Source organism: Gambusia affinis, linkage group LG02, assembly GCF_019740435.1.
Source record: "Gambusia affinis linkage group LG02, SWU_Gaff_1.0, whole genome shotgun sequence".
Lineage (NCBI taxonomy): Eukaryota > Metazoa > Chordata > Actinopteri > Cyprinodontiformes > Poeciliidae > Gambusia > Gambusia affinis.
This window is the reverse complement of record NC_057869.1, coordinates 31,985,191-32,002,695: the sequence shown is the minus strand read 5'-3', so window position 1 is coordinate 32,002,695 and position 17,505 is coordinate 31,985,191. Positions and strand designations below refer to the sequence as shown.

Here is a 17,505-nt window from a genome sequence, read left to right as displayed (position 1 = left end):
ATAAAATAGTGTGGCCACTCAACTAATAAGAGGTGTTATTTGCAAGTCTAAAACAACAATAAGGGTACAGCTGGGCACCAATGAAAAAATAACTTTGTTGGTTATTTAACTGTTTATAAAGAGAATGCATCTTTATGATGTAAAATCCAAGGTTTCTCACATGACTCCAAGTAAGAGCTTTTTATAACATGTTTACATTCCAGTGTAACTGAACAGGACATGTAAAACATAAAGTAGGCTAACTCTGAAATATAATAATGTCTTTGGTGCTAGTCTGTGGACAAATTATTATTTGATTACCATTAGAGGGCGCCAATGTTGTATTTTTTGTAGCAAACAACTTTAAATGGTTTTCATTTTTCTTCTTTTCTTCCTAGATTACTAACTTACGGAACATGAAAGAGGACATATAGGAAGAAAAAGCGATTTTAATTTCTCGAGATCCTGAGAAACTCGGCGAAATGTTTGTAAAATTCAAGAAACTGAAGTTGGTTTCCGATTGCAGCTTCCAGAAAACCTTCTATGGAACATTTATGGAACTAGAACTAGAACCACTGGATCATACTGCACATCTTTCTGGCTTTGACTGTTATTAAGATTATAGACTTGTTATTAAAAATGACTAAAGGTCAATTCCACCTAATTTTTCACCACCTTCACCATCTTTCATCTACTCTTTTTTTTTTTTTTTTTTTTTTTTTTACTTAAAAAAAAACCCTACCACATCCGCACTCCTCAAATCTGGACCAGATTATTCTGCTCTAACAGCATAATATTTAAAACGAATATTTGTGATCTGTGAAACGTTTATCTGATTTGTAAAACATCAATAAAGGACTATTTCAGCACTTTTTATGGATTTGGGTCACAGTACCACTGCTCCAGCTGCACTATCACTTCAAAGGTGGACGAGATTATACTATCACACTGATTTTAGAGATTTGAACATGTTTCTATTTCTGCTCAATTGGATGAAAAGACCTTCTTTCACTACAAAAAAAAAGACATTCAGTTATGAATCACTTGACTTATTTTTCTGTTTTTTAGACATAAATATTTTTGGATGTTCATGTATATATGGCTGAATTGAAATTATTCCTGTAAAGTGCTTCAAGATGACATTTGTTGTGAATTGGTGCTATAAATGTGCTTAAAGCCACAGTGGACAATCATTTGCATTTGTATTTAACTTTGCAGCAAACCCAGGAAGCATGTAGCGACAACAGAGAGGAAACACTTCCTCTAACCTGGAGGAAATTTCACACAGAGGCTGGCTCAGTGTGCAGCCATCTACCACAACCAACTGGGGATTTAAGTAGATGCATGACACTGAAAAAGAAGCACTTATGTAGGAGTACTTTCTTTGTTAAAGCAGAGCAAAAGGTTAAACCAGAAAAAAACAGAAAATTAACTTGTTGGAGGCATTATCTAACTTGATGTACCCAGTGATGGCATAGTTACTTTGAAAAAGTAACTTTAATTAGATTACTGATTACTCCTTGAAAAAGTAACTGAGATAGATTGCTGATTTGGAAAGTAATTACATTAAAAGTAACTTTTTTAGTTACTTTCAGCAGCTGCTATCAACAACGCTCTGCCACCTGTGAAAATTACATTGATCTTTGCCAAAACGTAATCGCAAGTTATTTTATAATGGTAACAACAATGTGTCTCCACTTATATGGTTGAACTGGAGGGGAGATTGTTTTAATGGTTATAACAGTACAAAAAAACTGCAGTAGTTTGTGCTGTTTTTGTGTGCTCCAGTATTGTCTGGAAAACTATGAAAAGAATTTTAGACCACCCCTACCCCACCACCACCAGAAAACTGCAAACATCGAGAAGCTCGACGTAATTCACAGGTAATATATTAACTTGACATTTACAAAGACATAGCAGGACGGATCATCCGGGAAATGATGGACAGGGAGAGTCTGAAAGCTAAAAGTGGGAAAACACCAAAATAGTGTACATTTTAGAGAAGTGGAGCTCAGTTCTCATGTGGTCCAGATGCAAAAAAGTGCTGAAATTGCCATTATTTGAAGTTTAACAAATCAAATAAAGGTTTCACAAATCCTACACTTGGGTTAAAATATTTAGTTTTTTGTTGAGAAAAGTAGTGTATGTTTCAGCAGTATAGATGTTGTAATTTTATAACAAGATTAGACAAAAGGTGCTGTAAGGAGTAAAAAATTAGGCGGATCGCCCTTCAGCCATTTCCTAAATCTGAAGCTTCAACTGGAAACCAACTGTGGCTTTATATCTCTTTGCATGTGTATTCTATCCTCATCTGAAACATCTCTACACCAAAGAAAACATTGTAAGTCGTCCTCCATGTTTCCCGGTAAGACTCCGCCACCACTACCAGGTTTCTATTGCAGAAACTGTAAATGCACCTTTTCTCCCAAAGAAGGAACTCACAGTTTTTCAGGCATTTCTAAGGATCTTGAGAAAGCAAACAGGGATCGCTTTATTTTGTTCTCCATGCCCCCTTACAGGCTTTGTAGATTACAGCTGGTACACACTGGATCATCCCAATCCAGCATTTCTTCAACAGTAGAGATCAGCTGTGGTGTTCAGCAGCTGCATGGTGGTATGCCAAGTTTCAATTCTGAACGCCTCCTTTTTAATATCTACATGCTCCTACCAATGAGGTTATAATAAGAAAAAAGAGATTAGTTACTATGCAGATGATACACAGATCTACATCACAATGTCACCAGGAGACATTTGAAAAATGCCTAGAACAAATGGTTCTAATGAGGTTCCATAATGGAAACAAAACTGAAGTTATTTTTAGACCTAAAAAGGGACAATTTAGAGTCGAAGCTGTGTGCTCATTCTGACTCTAGTTATTACAAATAGAACTAATAATCAGCCCTGAAATCTGAGTGAAGTGATGGACTCAGAACTGAACATTCAGAGTGACATAAAGACAGTTCCATATTCGACATTCTCAGGTCTTCTGATTTTGGTTCACTGTCCATCCCAGAACCACAACCAAATGTGGAGAAGCAGCATTCAGCTTCTATGCATCACAAATCTGGAACAAGCTTCCAGAAAACTGCACAACAGCTGAAACACTGAGATCCTTTAAATTTAGATTAAGATCCCACCTGTTTAGAGATAGATTTGATTAGTTGTTAGTGAAACACTGATCATCATATTTGACTAAATGCAATATTGCTTGTTTCATAATTGACAATTATGTATGTTTTGTATGATGTAAAGTAGTTTGTTGCTGAAATGGGTCACACAAACAAATTTGACTTGACAGTGAGGGGAGCTGAGCAGGTCAGGATTGTTCCTGTCCCTGCTCTGGATCCGTTTTAGAGCTAAAGGAACAGGAATCTGAGCAGATTCCACTCTTCATAGCTAGAAAACCTTCTAAGTCTAGCATTTATGGAATTAGAACCACTGGATCATACTGCACATCTTTCTGGCTTTGACTGTTATTAAGATTATAAGACTTGTTATTAAAAATACTTCATTGATCACAAGGGGAAATTAAATATGATTAAATAGTATTATTTTTTGACGTTACCTGGGGGTTTTACGTCTTTAATCCCACATCAGCTTTTGCAATTTATTGATTGAAATCTGAATCTGGATGTAATGCGTGCGTTGTAGAACCTCGAACACATTCCATCAGAAACAGTAGTAATATTAAGTAGGAGGGCTCTCCTCAACCGTCCAATCAGCGCGCGCTTGTATGCTGGAAGCTGGACTCAATTGGCTAAAAGTAGTCCACTTCAACATATCGTTAGCTTATTGGCCAGGTTGATAGTCCACGGACGAGAGATCCGCCTGTTATGTTTTCTCAGGGTGGAAGTCATTTTCCATCCAGATTCCAGACTGGGAGAGAAAAAACGTCGGCCACCAGACATCCAAATGGAGGCTGAGTAGCATAAAACGGGTTATTGGCGCTCTTTTGGTGGGAATGCATCAGGCTAGCTAGCCGAGAGGACCATCGGCGCTTCATTTCGGCTTGGCTCTTTGTTGGAGCGGTGGATCCAGACGGAGCCCAGCGGTGGTGGCATAATTTCAGGTTTGCTTTCTTTCTACGTTTTTTTCGGGTTGTTGGATTTCCATGTTTCCAGCTGGAGTGTGAAGACTGTATGTTTTTTACTGTGTGCTGAATTAATTTGGAGACTTGAAACGGATCAGAATGTGTTGCACACTTCTTCATCCTGCCAACTTCTTAGTGCATGTCTGGTCTGGAAGCTGGAGCACTGAGATCCAGAAAGCAGCTGGGCTCTGGAAGTTCAGTCTGGCTTAATCCTCCATATTTCATGCACATGCCTGCTTTGGTTGTTACAGCTTAAATTCTGAAGTAATTCATGACTGATGTGAATAAGTTGCTCCAGTGAAGAGTTCAACAAATGAAAGCAGACGTAACTGTGCTTGAACCTGGTGAATTTCAGTAATATATTCAGTCAGTCGCATGAACTAGAATATCTTGGTAGCAGTGGGAAGTTTGTGGCGCAAATGCCATTTTTTTCACTCTGTTAACATAATTTAAAACTGAAATGTATGACATAGGAGTTTATTTAGAATAGAAAAGCAACAATTATTTTCACCACTACTAACTTTCACAGCAATAATAATGTTATTAATTATATTGAGCATAGAATAAATAAAAGTTCAAGGTATTGGTAGCTTGTTAAGGGATATTACATCCAAGCTGATCTCATCTAGCACTTATGGACTCCATTAGTCAGGATGACTAATGAACCAGCAATAGCCTCGTTGCCCTGAAAATGGGTGCTTTTCAGATATCCTGTATAAGGTTGGCCAGTTATGTTTTTAAGCTGTCTGGGGTATTGCTCCTTCTGATCTAACATGACTATCAGAGGATTTACTACTGTAAATGTTTGGATTGTAAACGGGGGGGATAGGGATGGGCGATATGAACATAATGTTTTATCACAATACAAAAGGATTTCTCCATTCATTGTCTGAAGGGTCAATGACCCCCATTTCCAACAACAGGGTGATTTCGTCCTCCAATACTGGCAGCAGTTTCTGTGTAATCTGGTACATTCTCTGCCTTGTTGGTATACACTTTCATGGTGTACAAGGTTTGTTGACTGGCTGAATAATGGCTTGCATTTCTGCTGAGTTACAGAGAGATGAGAGAAGTCAAATGAGACCGAGTTAAGTCCAACAGGAGTAAACTCACCAACAACATCCTCCTTCTCAACTACAGAATTGGATTGGACTTTCCCAGGTTTTCCATTACTTTAGCAGACTGATGTGAAGTGTTTTGAATTTCTTCACTCAGGATCTCATAAGTTGTTGTATTTGCTTTCACAACACATGATCCACCTTATTCCTGGGAGCGTTACTGTAGGAACAATTATGAGTCTTACTTCCAGTGCCCACTGGAAATAGCAGTATTTCTCTGTAATTTATAGCTTTTTGCTAATCTGTATTCATTGTAGACACTGCATTTCTCTTTTCCGTTATTGCAAAAATATTTTTCAGTAAGACCTCCTTTCAGAGCTCAGATACATATTGTGTTGTCCGTAGCTGTACTAATGATGTGACCACGTTGAATTTGTGGTTGCAATAAGTAAGTTTTGAACATGTTCCCAAAACAAAACAGGAGTGTACCTGTGATAATTGGTACAGTTTTTATTGCCTACCAACAGATGATGAATCAAAAGGAATTTGGCTAAACAATCTATCTTAGGAAAGAACCCTAAAAATGCTCAACATGTATTCATTTCATTTTGTGGATAACAAGCCTATGGATGAAAGCATACTGATAATTGCAAACTGGTGGGCCGGTCTGTCAGTTAAACCTCTCTCACTGTAGAGCAGAAGAGGACATTGGTTGATTTTTAGACCTTTGCTGCTTTAGATAAGATCAGTGGATAAGATCGCCTTCACATGTAAATATTAGCTGGTCACTGATCCCCGAAAGTCAAGAAAATCAGCTGGCCGATAAATGTATCCTATATAATAGCTCTATATAGGCTATAATGTAAATAGCACTGTACGAAATGCAATAAGTTTAGCAAGAGTATGAATGATCTAATCATCTGACTGTTGATTGCAGCTAGTCCACATTATTAGCAGAAATAGAGGGACCCAAAACCAAATTTCACTTGGGGCCCCATGGAGGCTTGAGCTGGCCCTGACCACATCTATCCCAAAGCGCTTACAATCACGTGTGGAATGAGTGCACCATCCGCAGCATCGCCAAATTCTGTTGCAGACAGTATTTTGACCGATGTAGATTCTCTTGTACACAAGGATTCCACTTAGAGTTTGGAAAGTGGAAACTCTTTCCAAACTGTGTCTTGCCTTAAACCATTGGCTCCTGCTTCAACAATGGCTGTGGTGAAACAAATTTTGATTACCTTGATGAAGCTGAGACAGAACTTTGTCATGGCTGATTTAGCACAGAGGTTCAAAATATCAAGTCAATAAGACTGTTGGAATGTGGACATACATAATGCCTGAAAAAAGTCCAAAGACACAATTAAACAACAATTATAATTGGAACAATTAAAGCAATATTGCCAAAAGTTTATAAGAGCATTTCACCAACATTACTTGTGTAATTGACTGCACAGAGACAGTGTTGTAGAAAGCTAAAAACGTGGACTCCAGAAGTGAATCCTACAGTCACTATTATGCAAATAATATTCTGGATTAATCATGCTTACTTTAAATGCTTATGGTGACAGTCTTTCTCAAACTGTGGTCCCTGGACCACTGGTGGTCTGCAGGCGCCGCTTAATGGTCTGCAAGGTACTGATGTAAATGACCGTTTATTTAACGTGAAGTTAGCTGAAAGTGTGATGCTACAGTTAGTATACCAAACGATTGTGTTAAAAATAATGATGGAAAACTGATTTAAAATCGCGTACTGGTGGAAAGAAAACAACTCCAGGACTACATATGATCAGAGGAAGCTAAGTCATCTGCTGAGAGTTGATGTGTCATTCACTATCAGTTGGATTCCTTTGAATGGTTAGCGGTATGAATTGCTCCAGTTAGTCAGAACTATTCTTTGTTTTTTATGACTTTGCTTGGAATCATGGTCTGCTTTCATGTCAACAACTATTGTTGTTGTTATTTAATTAAAAAAATATTAAATTACATAAATACAATAAATAAATACAATTGCTAGAAATAGGTTAATTATTTTTCTGTTTAATGGTCCAGAAAAGGATTTTTTGTTTCTGTTAAAGCAACTCAAGTCTATTTTTTATTGTGCTTCTAAATCACAAATCGATCTAAATGTTATTAATGCACATAACACTTGGTAGTAAAGAACAACATTTTTATATTATTGTTTCCATGTGTTTGACATCATTGGAAAGCTTAGACTTCATATTTTTAGAATCTGTAAATAACTCAAAATACCCAAGAAGACCTGTTCATGGTTTAATTGTGGCCTGTCAAATTTACCAGCACCACTCTTCTCATTAGGATGAACAAAGAAAACAACAATATGTGAGTTAAGATACTAATATTTTCATTTCAGGTTGCATCATCTGTTAAGATGTGTTATCGGGGGGAGATTTCAGGTTAGGTGGTCTGTGACTGTTTGTTAAATGGGTTAAGTGGTCCTCATCCTGAAAAAGTTTGAGAAACACTGGTCTAAATAGATATATATCTATCTATATTGATGTATAGATAGGAACAATCTATTTAGACAGATATTAGCAGAAAACCATTAAACTGCTAAAAATTAACAGCCATCATTTTGAAAGCATGCTGTGATTCTTCAAAGTGTAACTAATCTCTGAAAGCTAAACCCCGCCCATGGCAAATTTTGAAAAATGTCAGAAAATGTGGTGGAGCTAAGAGACACGACCAAGTGAAGGGATGAGCAGAGGGAATGGGGTGTGATCTGGACGAAAGAAGCACTGTTGTCAACAGAGGTTGGGAGCGCTGTGCTTTTATGCCCGAAGCCAGGCTGTGATGAAGTTGTACCAAGCTATACCATTACATTTCAAATGTCAAAGAAAACCAGAAGTGAGCACCACGGCGTTTCCTCGCTGTTTGACCGTGACATCTGCCATGCTCCTCCTGAACACTGTGCTAAGATCGTGGGCGGAGTAAGAAACGGGGTCCGTTGTGGGACGTATCCTGTGTAGATGTCCCATACACAGGGTAAAACTGCTTGAAAGGTTTCCACTCAGCTTCTTGTGCTGACTTTGAACCCCTTTCTTTCACAAAAACAAAAATTGCTCTTGGCTCTCAAGGCAAAGAGCGATAAAACTGCTCCAGAACGATGGCTTCTTCAACCTGTGCATTGATTTTCTTCTCTGGTTGGATTCATTTGTTGTACAAGTCCTTAAGTTGTAGAATTCTTTTGGACTTTCACTGGGGAAGATGTCAGTCGCCCGGAACCACTGTCAATGGACCTCTTCATTGATGTCATACTTGGCAAAAATGGCCTCTTTTACTTTCTTGTAATCTCCCTCTGCTGCCATGACCACATAGGTTGCTCAAGCCTTTCCTGACAGGTATGGAATCAGCCTCACTACCCATTCAGCCTCAAGTGTTATTAGGTGCTGCTCAATGTCATCACCTTCTTTCAGTTTTGGTACCACAGCTTTCCCCCACCCCCTGTCAGCTTGACCTCTCTGAACAGTGGGCTGGACCACCAATTCCCCTTCCAATTGAATATTCCAAGGTGGTGAGACCTGCCAAGGTTGGCCCTCTGTTCTCTGTTGCTGCTCCAAATCACCTCTTATGTTATTTATTTGGACCTGTATCTGGCACTACCTTTTCCCATCTTTCACTCAGATCATGCTGGATGTTTAGACACTGCTGCAGCAAGCCAGTAAAACAATTAAAGTATGTGGTCCCTCTTTAGGCTCTATTTGAAATGATTGTTCTCCTGTTTGAAATTGACAGAAGGAATAAAGATTTCAACAGAAAGGGATGAGACTTAATGGAGCAGCAGACACACAGATCAGTGGAGCACTGGCACTATTTCCGCCTTTCAGTCTGTCCTCCTAACACACACAAACACACCATTGCCAGCAGCACCTACCCTGACAGGTGACATCTGTGTGTGGCTGTCATGGAAACAAATGGGTTGTGGAGACAGAAGCTGAAATTCAGTCCATGTGTTCCTGGTTCACACAGTTCACCTGCTGCCTGGGACAGCATGCTGCATATTGCTGGCTCTTTCTACACATCCGCTTACTATACAAAATGTGAAATCTTTTCACCTTATAGTAATTCTGAGAACTGATTAACAATAACGACTAACTAAGGTGTATCAGTGTTAAAAAATCTGCAAGCTTTGCTAAAGCACAGGTTCAATTATTTTTGTCAACCCGGGTTTCCATTAAGATGACAGTGACCTATTTCTGGGATGTTGCTTCATGTGATTCCAAAGCACCATGCAGGATGGCTGCAGAGGGGTGATGAAGACTATCACCTCTTGCTGCTACCAGGTATGGAGCTCAGACATACAGAAGGTCAGAAGCCATTGTTCTGTCATCAGAGGTGCAATGTTCCTAACTGAAGTTGTAATGTTTCCTCGTTGATGTCGCATAGTGAAACCGTAGCAATTAAGCTGCATACTGTATAGGGATGTGTGATATGGCATAAAATTCATATCACAATATATATTGTGATGGGTGGTGGTAAAGATATATATCACAATATGTATGAAATTTACAATAGAAAGGAAGAAAAAAATCACATACTAATTGGAATGTATGCATTATGTGTTAAAACTTGTTTAATCCTCTCTTGTGGATCTTATTTTTAGGTAATATTTGTAACTTGTGTTGTATGTTGCTGCTTATCATTGTGAGGTCTCCTTTAAATTTTCTTTTAAGGGAGACCTAGCATTGATAGGCACATACATAATCTCAATGATGAGTATCTGGTTAAATCAAAGTTAAATAAATAAATGGGAAAAACAATCTCTATATAAAAACACAATAACTTTAATGTATTGGATGTCTGTGTCAAATCCTGCCTATTCTTCCCAGTGTTGTGGCAGGAATTTGTAGTTAGTAGCATTGTTGGGATTTAAGCATGCATGCTTCGTTTTAAAGTGGTAAAACAAAATGCTTACTCTATCGTAGGCCAAATTTCTATCTTTTCTACTGTATACTGTATATATTGTGCATTCCTAATACTAATCATTCTCACATTTATAGATTTGTGCAATGTACATAATACTGAAGTGACATTACAAACTGCTCTGATTTGATGTTAATGGGTGCGCAACAAAAATAAAACATTTGGTCTTTCTCTTTGCCATAGGTACACGCTCAGTGAGGCAGTTACAACTCATGTCACACTTTGAAAATCTTATGGAAATAGAAACATGAAGTCAGCCACTCCTTGATTGAGTAAACATTCAGTATTGTAGCCAACTATAGTTGTGTTCCCATCAATAATTTTATGCACATTTCAAAGTATAACATTAGAAAAGGTGGAAATGTCAAAATTCAAAAAAATGTCCTCAGTTTCACAAAAAAAGGTTTTTTTTACTCATTTGAGATAGTTTTTAGCTTCTCTGAAAAAAAGTTATTGCAGAAAATGGAGATGGGAGAATGTTTCATGAGTAAGTTCTTACATGGCGAACGCTCTCATTCACTGGTGCCTCTTACCAGAGGCACCAAACTCTGAGAAAATTCTCCAAACCTCCAGCTTCGAGGGCAGGACTCTTTCCATTTTGTGGTTCATGCTAGTTTGCAACCTCTGTATCTTGTTTATTACAGGCACACATAATTTCTGATGAAATTACTCTTTATGTAGCCTGGTTGATTTGCTCCCAATTCAAATTCAGAAATACTTTATTGATCCCAAAAAGGAATTAAATGTAACTCAAATTAATTCAAATTCTTGAGAGTTATTGTAAACCAGTAGATGGAAACTTGCCTAATTTGCTTTTTCCCTTTTTTTTTTTTTTGTGCCATTTCAAAAGTTTGCTGACTGCAGTTTTTGGATAAAGCTACTGCTTTGTCCTCATGTTAAAATTGGGTTGACTGGGTTGTTCTGGTATGTGGTGGTCTATTTCTGTCCAGAGGGTCTTCCTGTATGGAATATCAACATCCTCAATATTGTTGCTCCACCCTCTCATTGTTAGGCTGTACAAGGAGAACTGGTATTTGTGTGTCTGATTTCTTCGTTACAAACTAAATGGGAAACTTTTACTCCAGCTCTGACTGCTGTTGTATTGGGGGTTTTGCACTTCAGTCAAACCACTATTGACAGTCTTTTGTTTTTGTGAACAAATGACGATTGAAATGTGATTGCTTCCTCAGACCTACCAATCTAAAGAGTTGTTGAATTAAACTAAATTTCACTGCTTTCTTTTCTATTATTATAAAGTCTATTGCCAGTGACATAACTGTCTGATGCATAAGATTATATGAATTGAATTCTTAGATCACAACACTAGGAATATAATTAGAAATCATTTGGACCTCAGAAGCAGCAGTGCTGAGGTGAGTTTGCCTGAATTTCCATGGCAATTGATATGGGTTCATATTGAGAAAAATCCCACTTTTCTGACACACACACACGCCCGTATGTGCACCCATTCATTTATTCAAACCTGCAGACAATTGGGTTTGAACTGCGGGAGGAAACCAAAGTACCTAAAACAAGCCAACACATGCGCAGAGAGAAATCTCCTTACTAAAAGAGCCAAGGATGGGATTCAAATATTGCAAATCACCAATTCTATTAACTGTGTCACCATCAATTACTCTTGCTGAAAATGTTAAAGTTCAGTTAAAATTAAATTATAGTGGGAGTCAACTAAAATACTAAGAATATTTCATTAGTCAGAATTTTAGCAATTTTCCACTACAAAACTCCATCATTGATTCTGGGTCCATATAAAGAATACTATCTCCTTGACAGACTCGTTTTTTGGGGTACTTCCCAGTCTTTATCAATAATTTGTCAAGGAAAGGGAATGTGTAGAAAACTTTTCCCAAAAATACCTTACCTAGAAATTGCTCCTGCTGGGGGAACGCTCATTATGAAACACCTCCAGATACTTGATATTCTTTAAATTTGTACACAGCATTAACATAAGGTTAATTTCTTCACTGATGTTCATTTTTACTTTTTAATATGAAACCATAAACTTATGTTGTTGGGTTTTTTTTCAGTCAAAATATGGTTGGAAATTGGATCAAACACTTCAAGAGCAATCTCTGGGTAGCAAAGGCTGCATTTAGATTGACGGGAGAAAGACAGTTAACTAATGAAGCCTAGGCGCAAATTCAATCTGGAAGACTCTTTTAGCCCCACCTGCATCTTCCAACCGGAGCTTCCGGCTCATCACCGTGGATTGATAAATGCCGGTCCAAAACTTGTCACGTCCAATCACCGTCCAAGCCCCAGCTGATAAGGATCGCCATCCATGGCATCTTGCGCTTTCCAGCAGAGCTCAACCCACCTCCACCCCTTCACCTCCACTCACTTGGCTATCCGGCCCCATCCTTCATCGCCTCCACCACCAGTGCCGGGTCCCGGGGGATGACGTTCCTCTCAGCATAAGGAATGCTCATCCGAGCCCATCGCAAAGTTTGCGATGATCGATGTCCTCAGCCGGGGCCCGAGCGCCAAAGATTTAATTCATGCTGTTAATAAACTTTTCTAATGGTTTCCCTTTTCTCTGTTTGAGTCTCTCCAGATTGAACTGTAGTGACCAAATCCACAAGATAAAGACAGGTTTACCTTTAGCCTGTTAACTGTTAACCAGGCACAGTTTTATTTTAAGGGAGACATAGCCTTGATAGGCAGCGGCATAATCTCAATGATGAGTATCTGGTTAAATCAAAGTTAAGTAAATAAATGATAGGGAATTCCCCAGGTGTACGTGAGCACATAAGACTGGATGGAAAGTATTTTTTTAACAAGACTTTCCATCCAGATGGGTAGATTGTGCGTGTGTGTGTCTACATTTAGCTGCATTTGTTTAGGACCTGGTAATTATGGCCAGCAGCAGAGTTTTAGTTGGAGCCTGCAGAGAAATGTTTTTAGTCCCAAAGCTTCCACTTTTGGAAGCTTTTTAAAAGCTCCTGTTTGACTATGAGCTTTTTTTATAATCATTTCCACAGTTTGTGTTGTTTGATTAGATTTTTCATATATAGGTGTTTATCTTTGTGTATGTGTGTATTTGTATATTTGTCATTGGATTAGTTTAGTTCTCTTTCCTTTTGGTAGCGTGTCTTAATGCGTAGACCACAGTTAGGAATGACCTATGCACTAACAAGAACGTAGACCGGAATCTCTGCCTAAATTTTGGCCATTCTGTGTGTCTTTATGTGTGGCTGTTTAGAAGTGGTTGAAAATTACTACAAACATTCCCAAACCTTACCTACACACTCACACACTGACCCACTGAGAAAAGCTTTGATACCGGAGTCTGTTTCTGGTGGCTTTTGGTGATCTATATTCCAGATGTGGCAGCCCAGCGCTGGAGCTGCATCTGCACTGGGTGGGGTCATGTTTTAGGCCCACTTCTGTTTTGACAACTTCAGCATAAATAGATACACTTTAACCCTAGCAGTTCAGAACTGACACTGGTGTCAGGGTATTATCATACCAGTGTGATGATAATTATAGATGATCCTTGTGTTTGGTGTTTTAGCCATTTTTCATTGGTGCTTCATCTAAAAAACTGAACTGGAGCACCTTATTTTGATTAGTCTGTAGTGTGCATGTAATAAGCAGGCACATAGACAGAAAGACAGCAAAACTCCGATATGAACTTTATTCAACCCTTTTACTAGTCTTATTCTCAGTCAGGATAGCAGTTATGATGGCACCTAGTGTTGAAGTATAATAACTGAATACACAACACATTTCCCCTCTTGTTTAAGAAGCTTACCAGTTGGGACAGAGCATGAATCTCCTAAATTCAAACAATATCCTGTCGGAAACATAATACATATTTAAACAGCTGGTTCTCTTAAGCAGTGTAAACAGCTCTTTTACTTGATAGTTAAACATTGTATAAAGTGTATCTTTTATAACTATGTTTGACTTTTAAGCTGAACTTGATTAAAAATTTTTAAGAGTTGGTATCAAACATTCCCACTTACTCAGTATACATTTGCAAAAGAGCTTAAAATATGAACATCTCAGTGCATTTTAGTCACTCTGCATTTTTCAAGCATTTTAATTTTTTTGACATTACTTGTAATGTTCATCCCTTCTTCCCCGAATGCCAATTAGTTCAAGTAATGCTCATGATTGCTAAGTCAAGCATGCTTCTTCCTGACCCCAGCAGGTCTTGCTGTTTTGTCGTTTGAGTTTTGTGAAGGCCCTGACTCAGTTATCTCGAGCAGCAGGACCTATCATGATGTCCATTGCAACTTCTGAGATTAGAGAGAGGTGAGCAGCGTTCCAAGTGCGGCCATCCTCCAGCACATAGGAGCTTGCATTCACCTTCTCCATTACTCTGGTAGGTGCATGGAATTTTGACAGTCTTTTTAACATGAAAGGACTTTCTAACAACTTGAACTAGAATTCCCTTTTTTATCCAGGGTTCTTTTGCACCTTGCTTCGCATCTGTGCAGGTTTTTGTTGCTTTCTGTCTGGAGGCAACATGATAACACAGTTGGCAGGGGTGTGATTTTACTAGCTGGGCCAATGTTCACTTTTGTGTTCATCCTTCTGTTAAACATGAGTTAAATCCGTGAAATTCCTGTAGTGCTGTGTGGAGTGGCACAATATGTGTGCAGGAACTGACGGGCTTCCATGGCTTCCTCTCTCACTGTGGTGTGAGGAGGGTTTCTTCCAGTTGCTTAAGAATAACATAGAGACACTTTCCTACAGTACAGACCAAAAGTTTGGACACACCTTCTAATTGAATTCAATTAGAAGGTGTGTCCAAACTTTTGGTCTGTACTGTACTGTATGTGTGATGTCTCTCACTGCCAGGAAATCTGCAAACTCACCTGATGTGAATTGTGTTCCATTATTACTTATGAGCTGTGTAGGATTTCCAAGCCTGGAAAACAATGTGGACAGGTGATTGCTTTGCTGTGTGCTGTAAGCTATGGTAATTCAATGTTAAATTATGGTCAAAAACCTTGATTTTTGGATAAGAACGCTGATTGATGGTGGCTCACAATCAAACAATCATTTAATTCTAGCCAGTTAACTAATGTTGAAAAGATGTTATTTTGTGGTTGATATCTAATGATCGAAATGCCAATGTCTAATACAGTGTTTTTCAATCCTGGGCCTCAAGGCACACTGCCCTGCAAGTTTTAGGCATACCCTGCTTCAGCATTTATGATGTCAACAGATGGCTGATTAACAGGGTTTGGTTGAATTGAAATCTTATGAATGGGGTGTGGTGAAGCATGGGAACATCTAAGCATGCAGGTGAATGTGCCTGAAGAACCAGGGTTTATGGAGTTACATTTGTTTCACAATTATTCAATGAAAAAATAACTAATCTAAAAAAAAAAAAAAAAAATCAAATTGTGATCAAAACTTTTTGAACCGTCATGATTTATTTTAAAAGCAAAAATAAATTGTTTAAAAATTTTTTTTTTAAATTTAAATCCCTATTTTTATTCTCAGGAAGGGAAAAAGTTATTTGCAAAACATAAACGTTAATTTGCATGTCAGAAATCCTTGGTTGCAATTTTCCTTTTTTTGGGTTGAACTTCTTGAACTTTTGCTTGCGAGTCTAAGTTTTGCTTGCGAATCTCACATGAACATTCTGGGCAGGGCCTAAAGACGAACAATGTAAGACGTGTCCCTGTTAATTAGCGCTGACTAAAGCGGATGATTCGGATTCCTTGCTATCTCAGAACTCTGTCCCGGCTTGCTGCTTTGCTTCGGTGACGGGATGCAGAATATGAATGGTAAGTAATCTTCACAAAATTACACCGTTTAGCAGCTGCTTACTAAAGCAACACTTTTTGATCCCTGGCCATCTCTGACTTCGATACTTGGTGGTGTCTCCATCCTCATGTTTTTGTCTTCTCTAGGAGCTGAGGAATTGCTCTATTCAGTAAGGCTTTCAAGCGCTGTCCTGCTTCAGCTGCACTCTGCTGGTCATACTAGAACAGGGAATTAGGAGAACACCAATTTAATTTCATAACATAACATAGTAAAAGGCATATTACATATAATTCAAAATAAAACTAAATACAAGACACATACACACCAATTAGCATAAAAAAAAGACAAATTATGTGAATATCCTACTTCGGCCTGTGATCTGCTAGCTTGGTTTTTAATTTTGCATCTGGAAGAAAAAATATTTTTATGAGTTACATTGCCTCCTCTCATCCAGCACTGATTAGGTGCTTGGTAAACAAATAATCTGTTTGTACAGTCACTTGACGTATGGTGCAGATTAACATGGACTTAATGACACTGGTGCAGCGGTCTTGTGTTTTACCACTGTAGCTTCATTGCAAGTTAATACACATATAGAGGCATTACATAGCAGTTTTTAAACACATATTTCCTCCAGATACATTTGGTACTTTGCAACACATAATGTAACACAATAAAAGTGTGCTGGTTAATGAATTCAACATAAAGAAAGGCGAATATTACACAAGCCTAGTTTATGGACTTTACCTAATGCTAACATTAGCTAGCACAATATGATAACAGGGACTACAGCAGACAAGATATGTGATGGGTCATAAGTTTTGTAAGAGTTTTTTGATAAAAGGGTGGACACTTTAGTAGCTGAACAAAAAGGTTACACAAAAACGGTGTAATTTTGTCAAGATTATTTACCATTAACATTCTGCATCCTGTCACGGAAGCGAAGCAGCAAGCCCTGCAATTCAGGACAGAGTTCTTAGATAGCAGGGAATAGGAGTCATTCACTTTTGTCAGGGCTAGCCAAAGGGACACGTCTTTCATTGTTCGTCTTTAGGCCCCGCCCAGGATGTTCATGTGAGATTCACAAGTAAAAATTTGATTCGCAAACAAAAACTTAGACAAGCAAAAGTTTGAGAAGCATTGCAACCAAACATTTCTGACGTGCAAATAAAGGTTTATGTTTTTCAAATAACATTTTCACTTCATGAGACAAAAATTTGGGATTTTAATTTTTTAAAAATCAATACAGTTCAAAAAGTTCTTTGTTCTCAACTTTTTTTGAGATTAGTTTTTTTTGATTGAATAATTGTGAAACAAATTTAACACTGTAAGGGTTGGTCCTCAATGTAGACCGAGAGTTACTACCGTAACTACGGTTCTATGAATCCCGGATGACCGCCAGAGGCGGTGCTTCAAGCACTGAATGATCATTCTTGCGCATGCGCAGGTCGAGTACTAATGACAACAAAGTCACCTGTGACCTGCCGGGGACCCACGTGACTCTATATAGTCACGTGGCACCCGGCAATCAATCCCTCAATCTTCTCGCGAAAGCAGAGATTCCGAGGGACCAAGCACTCTGGCGGTCATCCGGGATTCATAGAACCGTAGTTACGGTAGTAACTCTCGTTCTATTTCATCCCTACTGACCGCCAGAGGCGGTGCTTCAAGCACTGGATGACTCAT

General features: G+C 38.5%; 1 protein-coding gene across 4 annotated transcripts in view; it reads left to right on the top strand.

Annotated features, from left to right (window-relative positions):
* Nucleotides 1–3,779: 3,779 nt before the first annotated feature.
* ccdc102a (coiled-coil domain containing 102A) overlaps nt 3,780–17,505 on the top strand; it is a 48,432-nt gene continuing 34,706 nt past the window's right edge. For all 4 annotated transcript variants that reach the window (XM_044142813.1, XM_044142802.1, XM_044142784.1 and 1 more), the window contains exon 1: nt 3,780–4,048. The gene's annotated coding sequence lies outside the window, so the exon portion shown is untranslated. The remainder of the gene's footprint in view (nt 4,049–17,505) is intronic.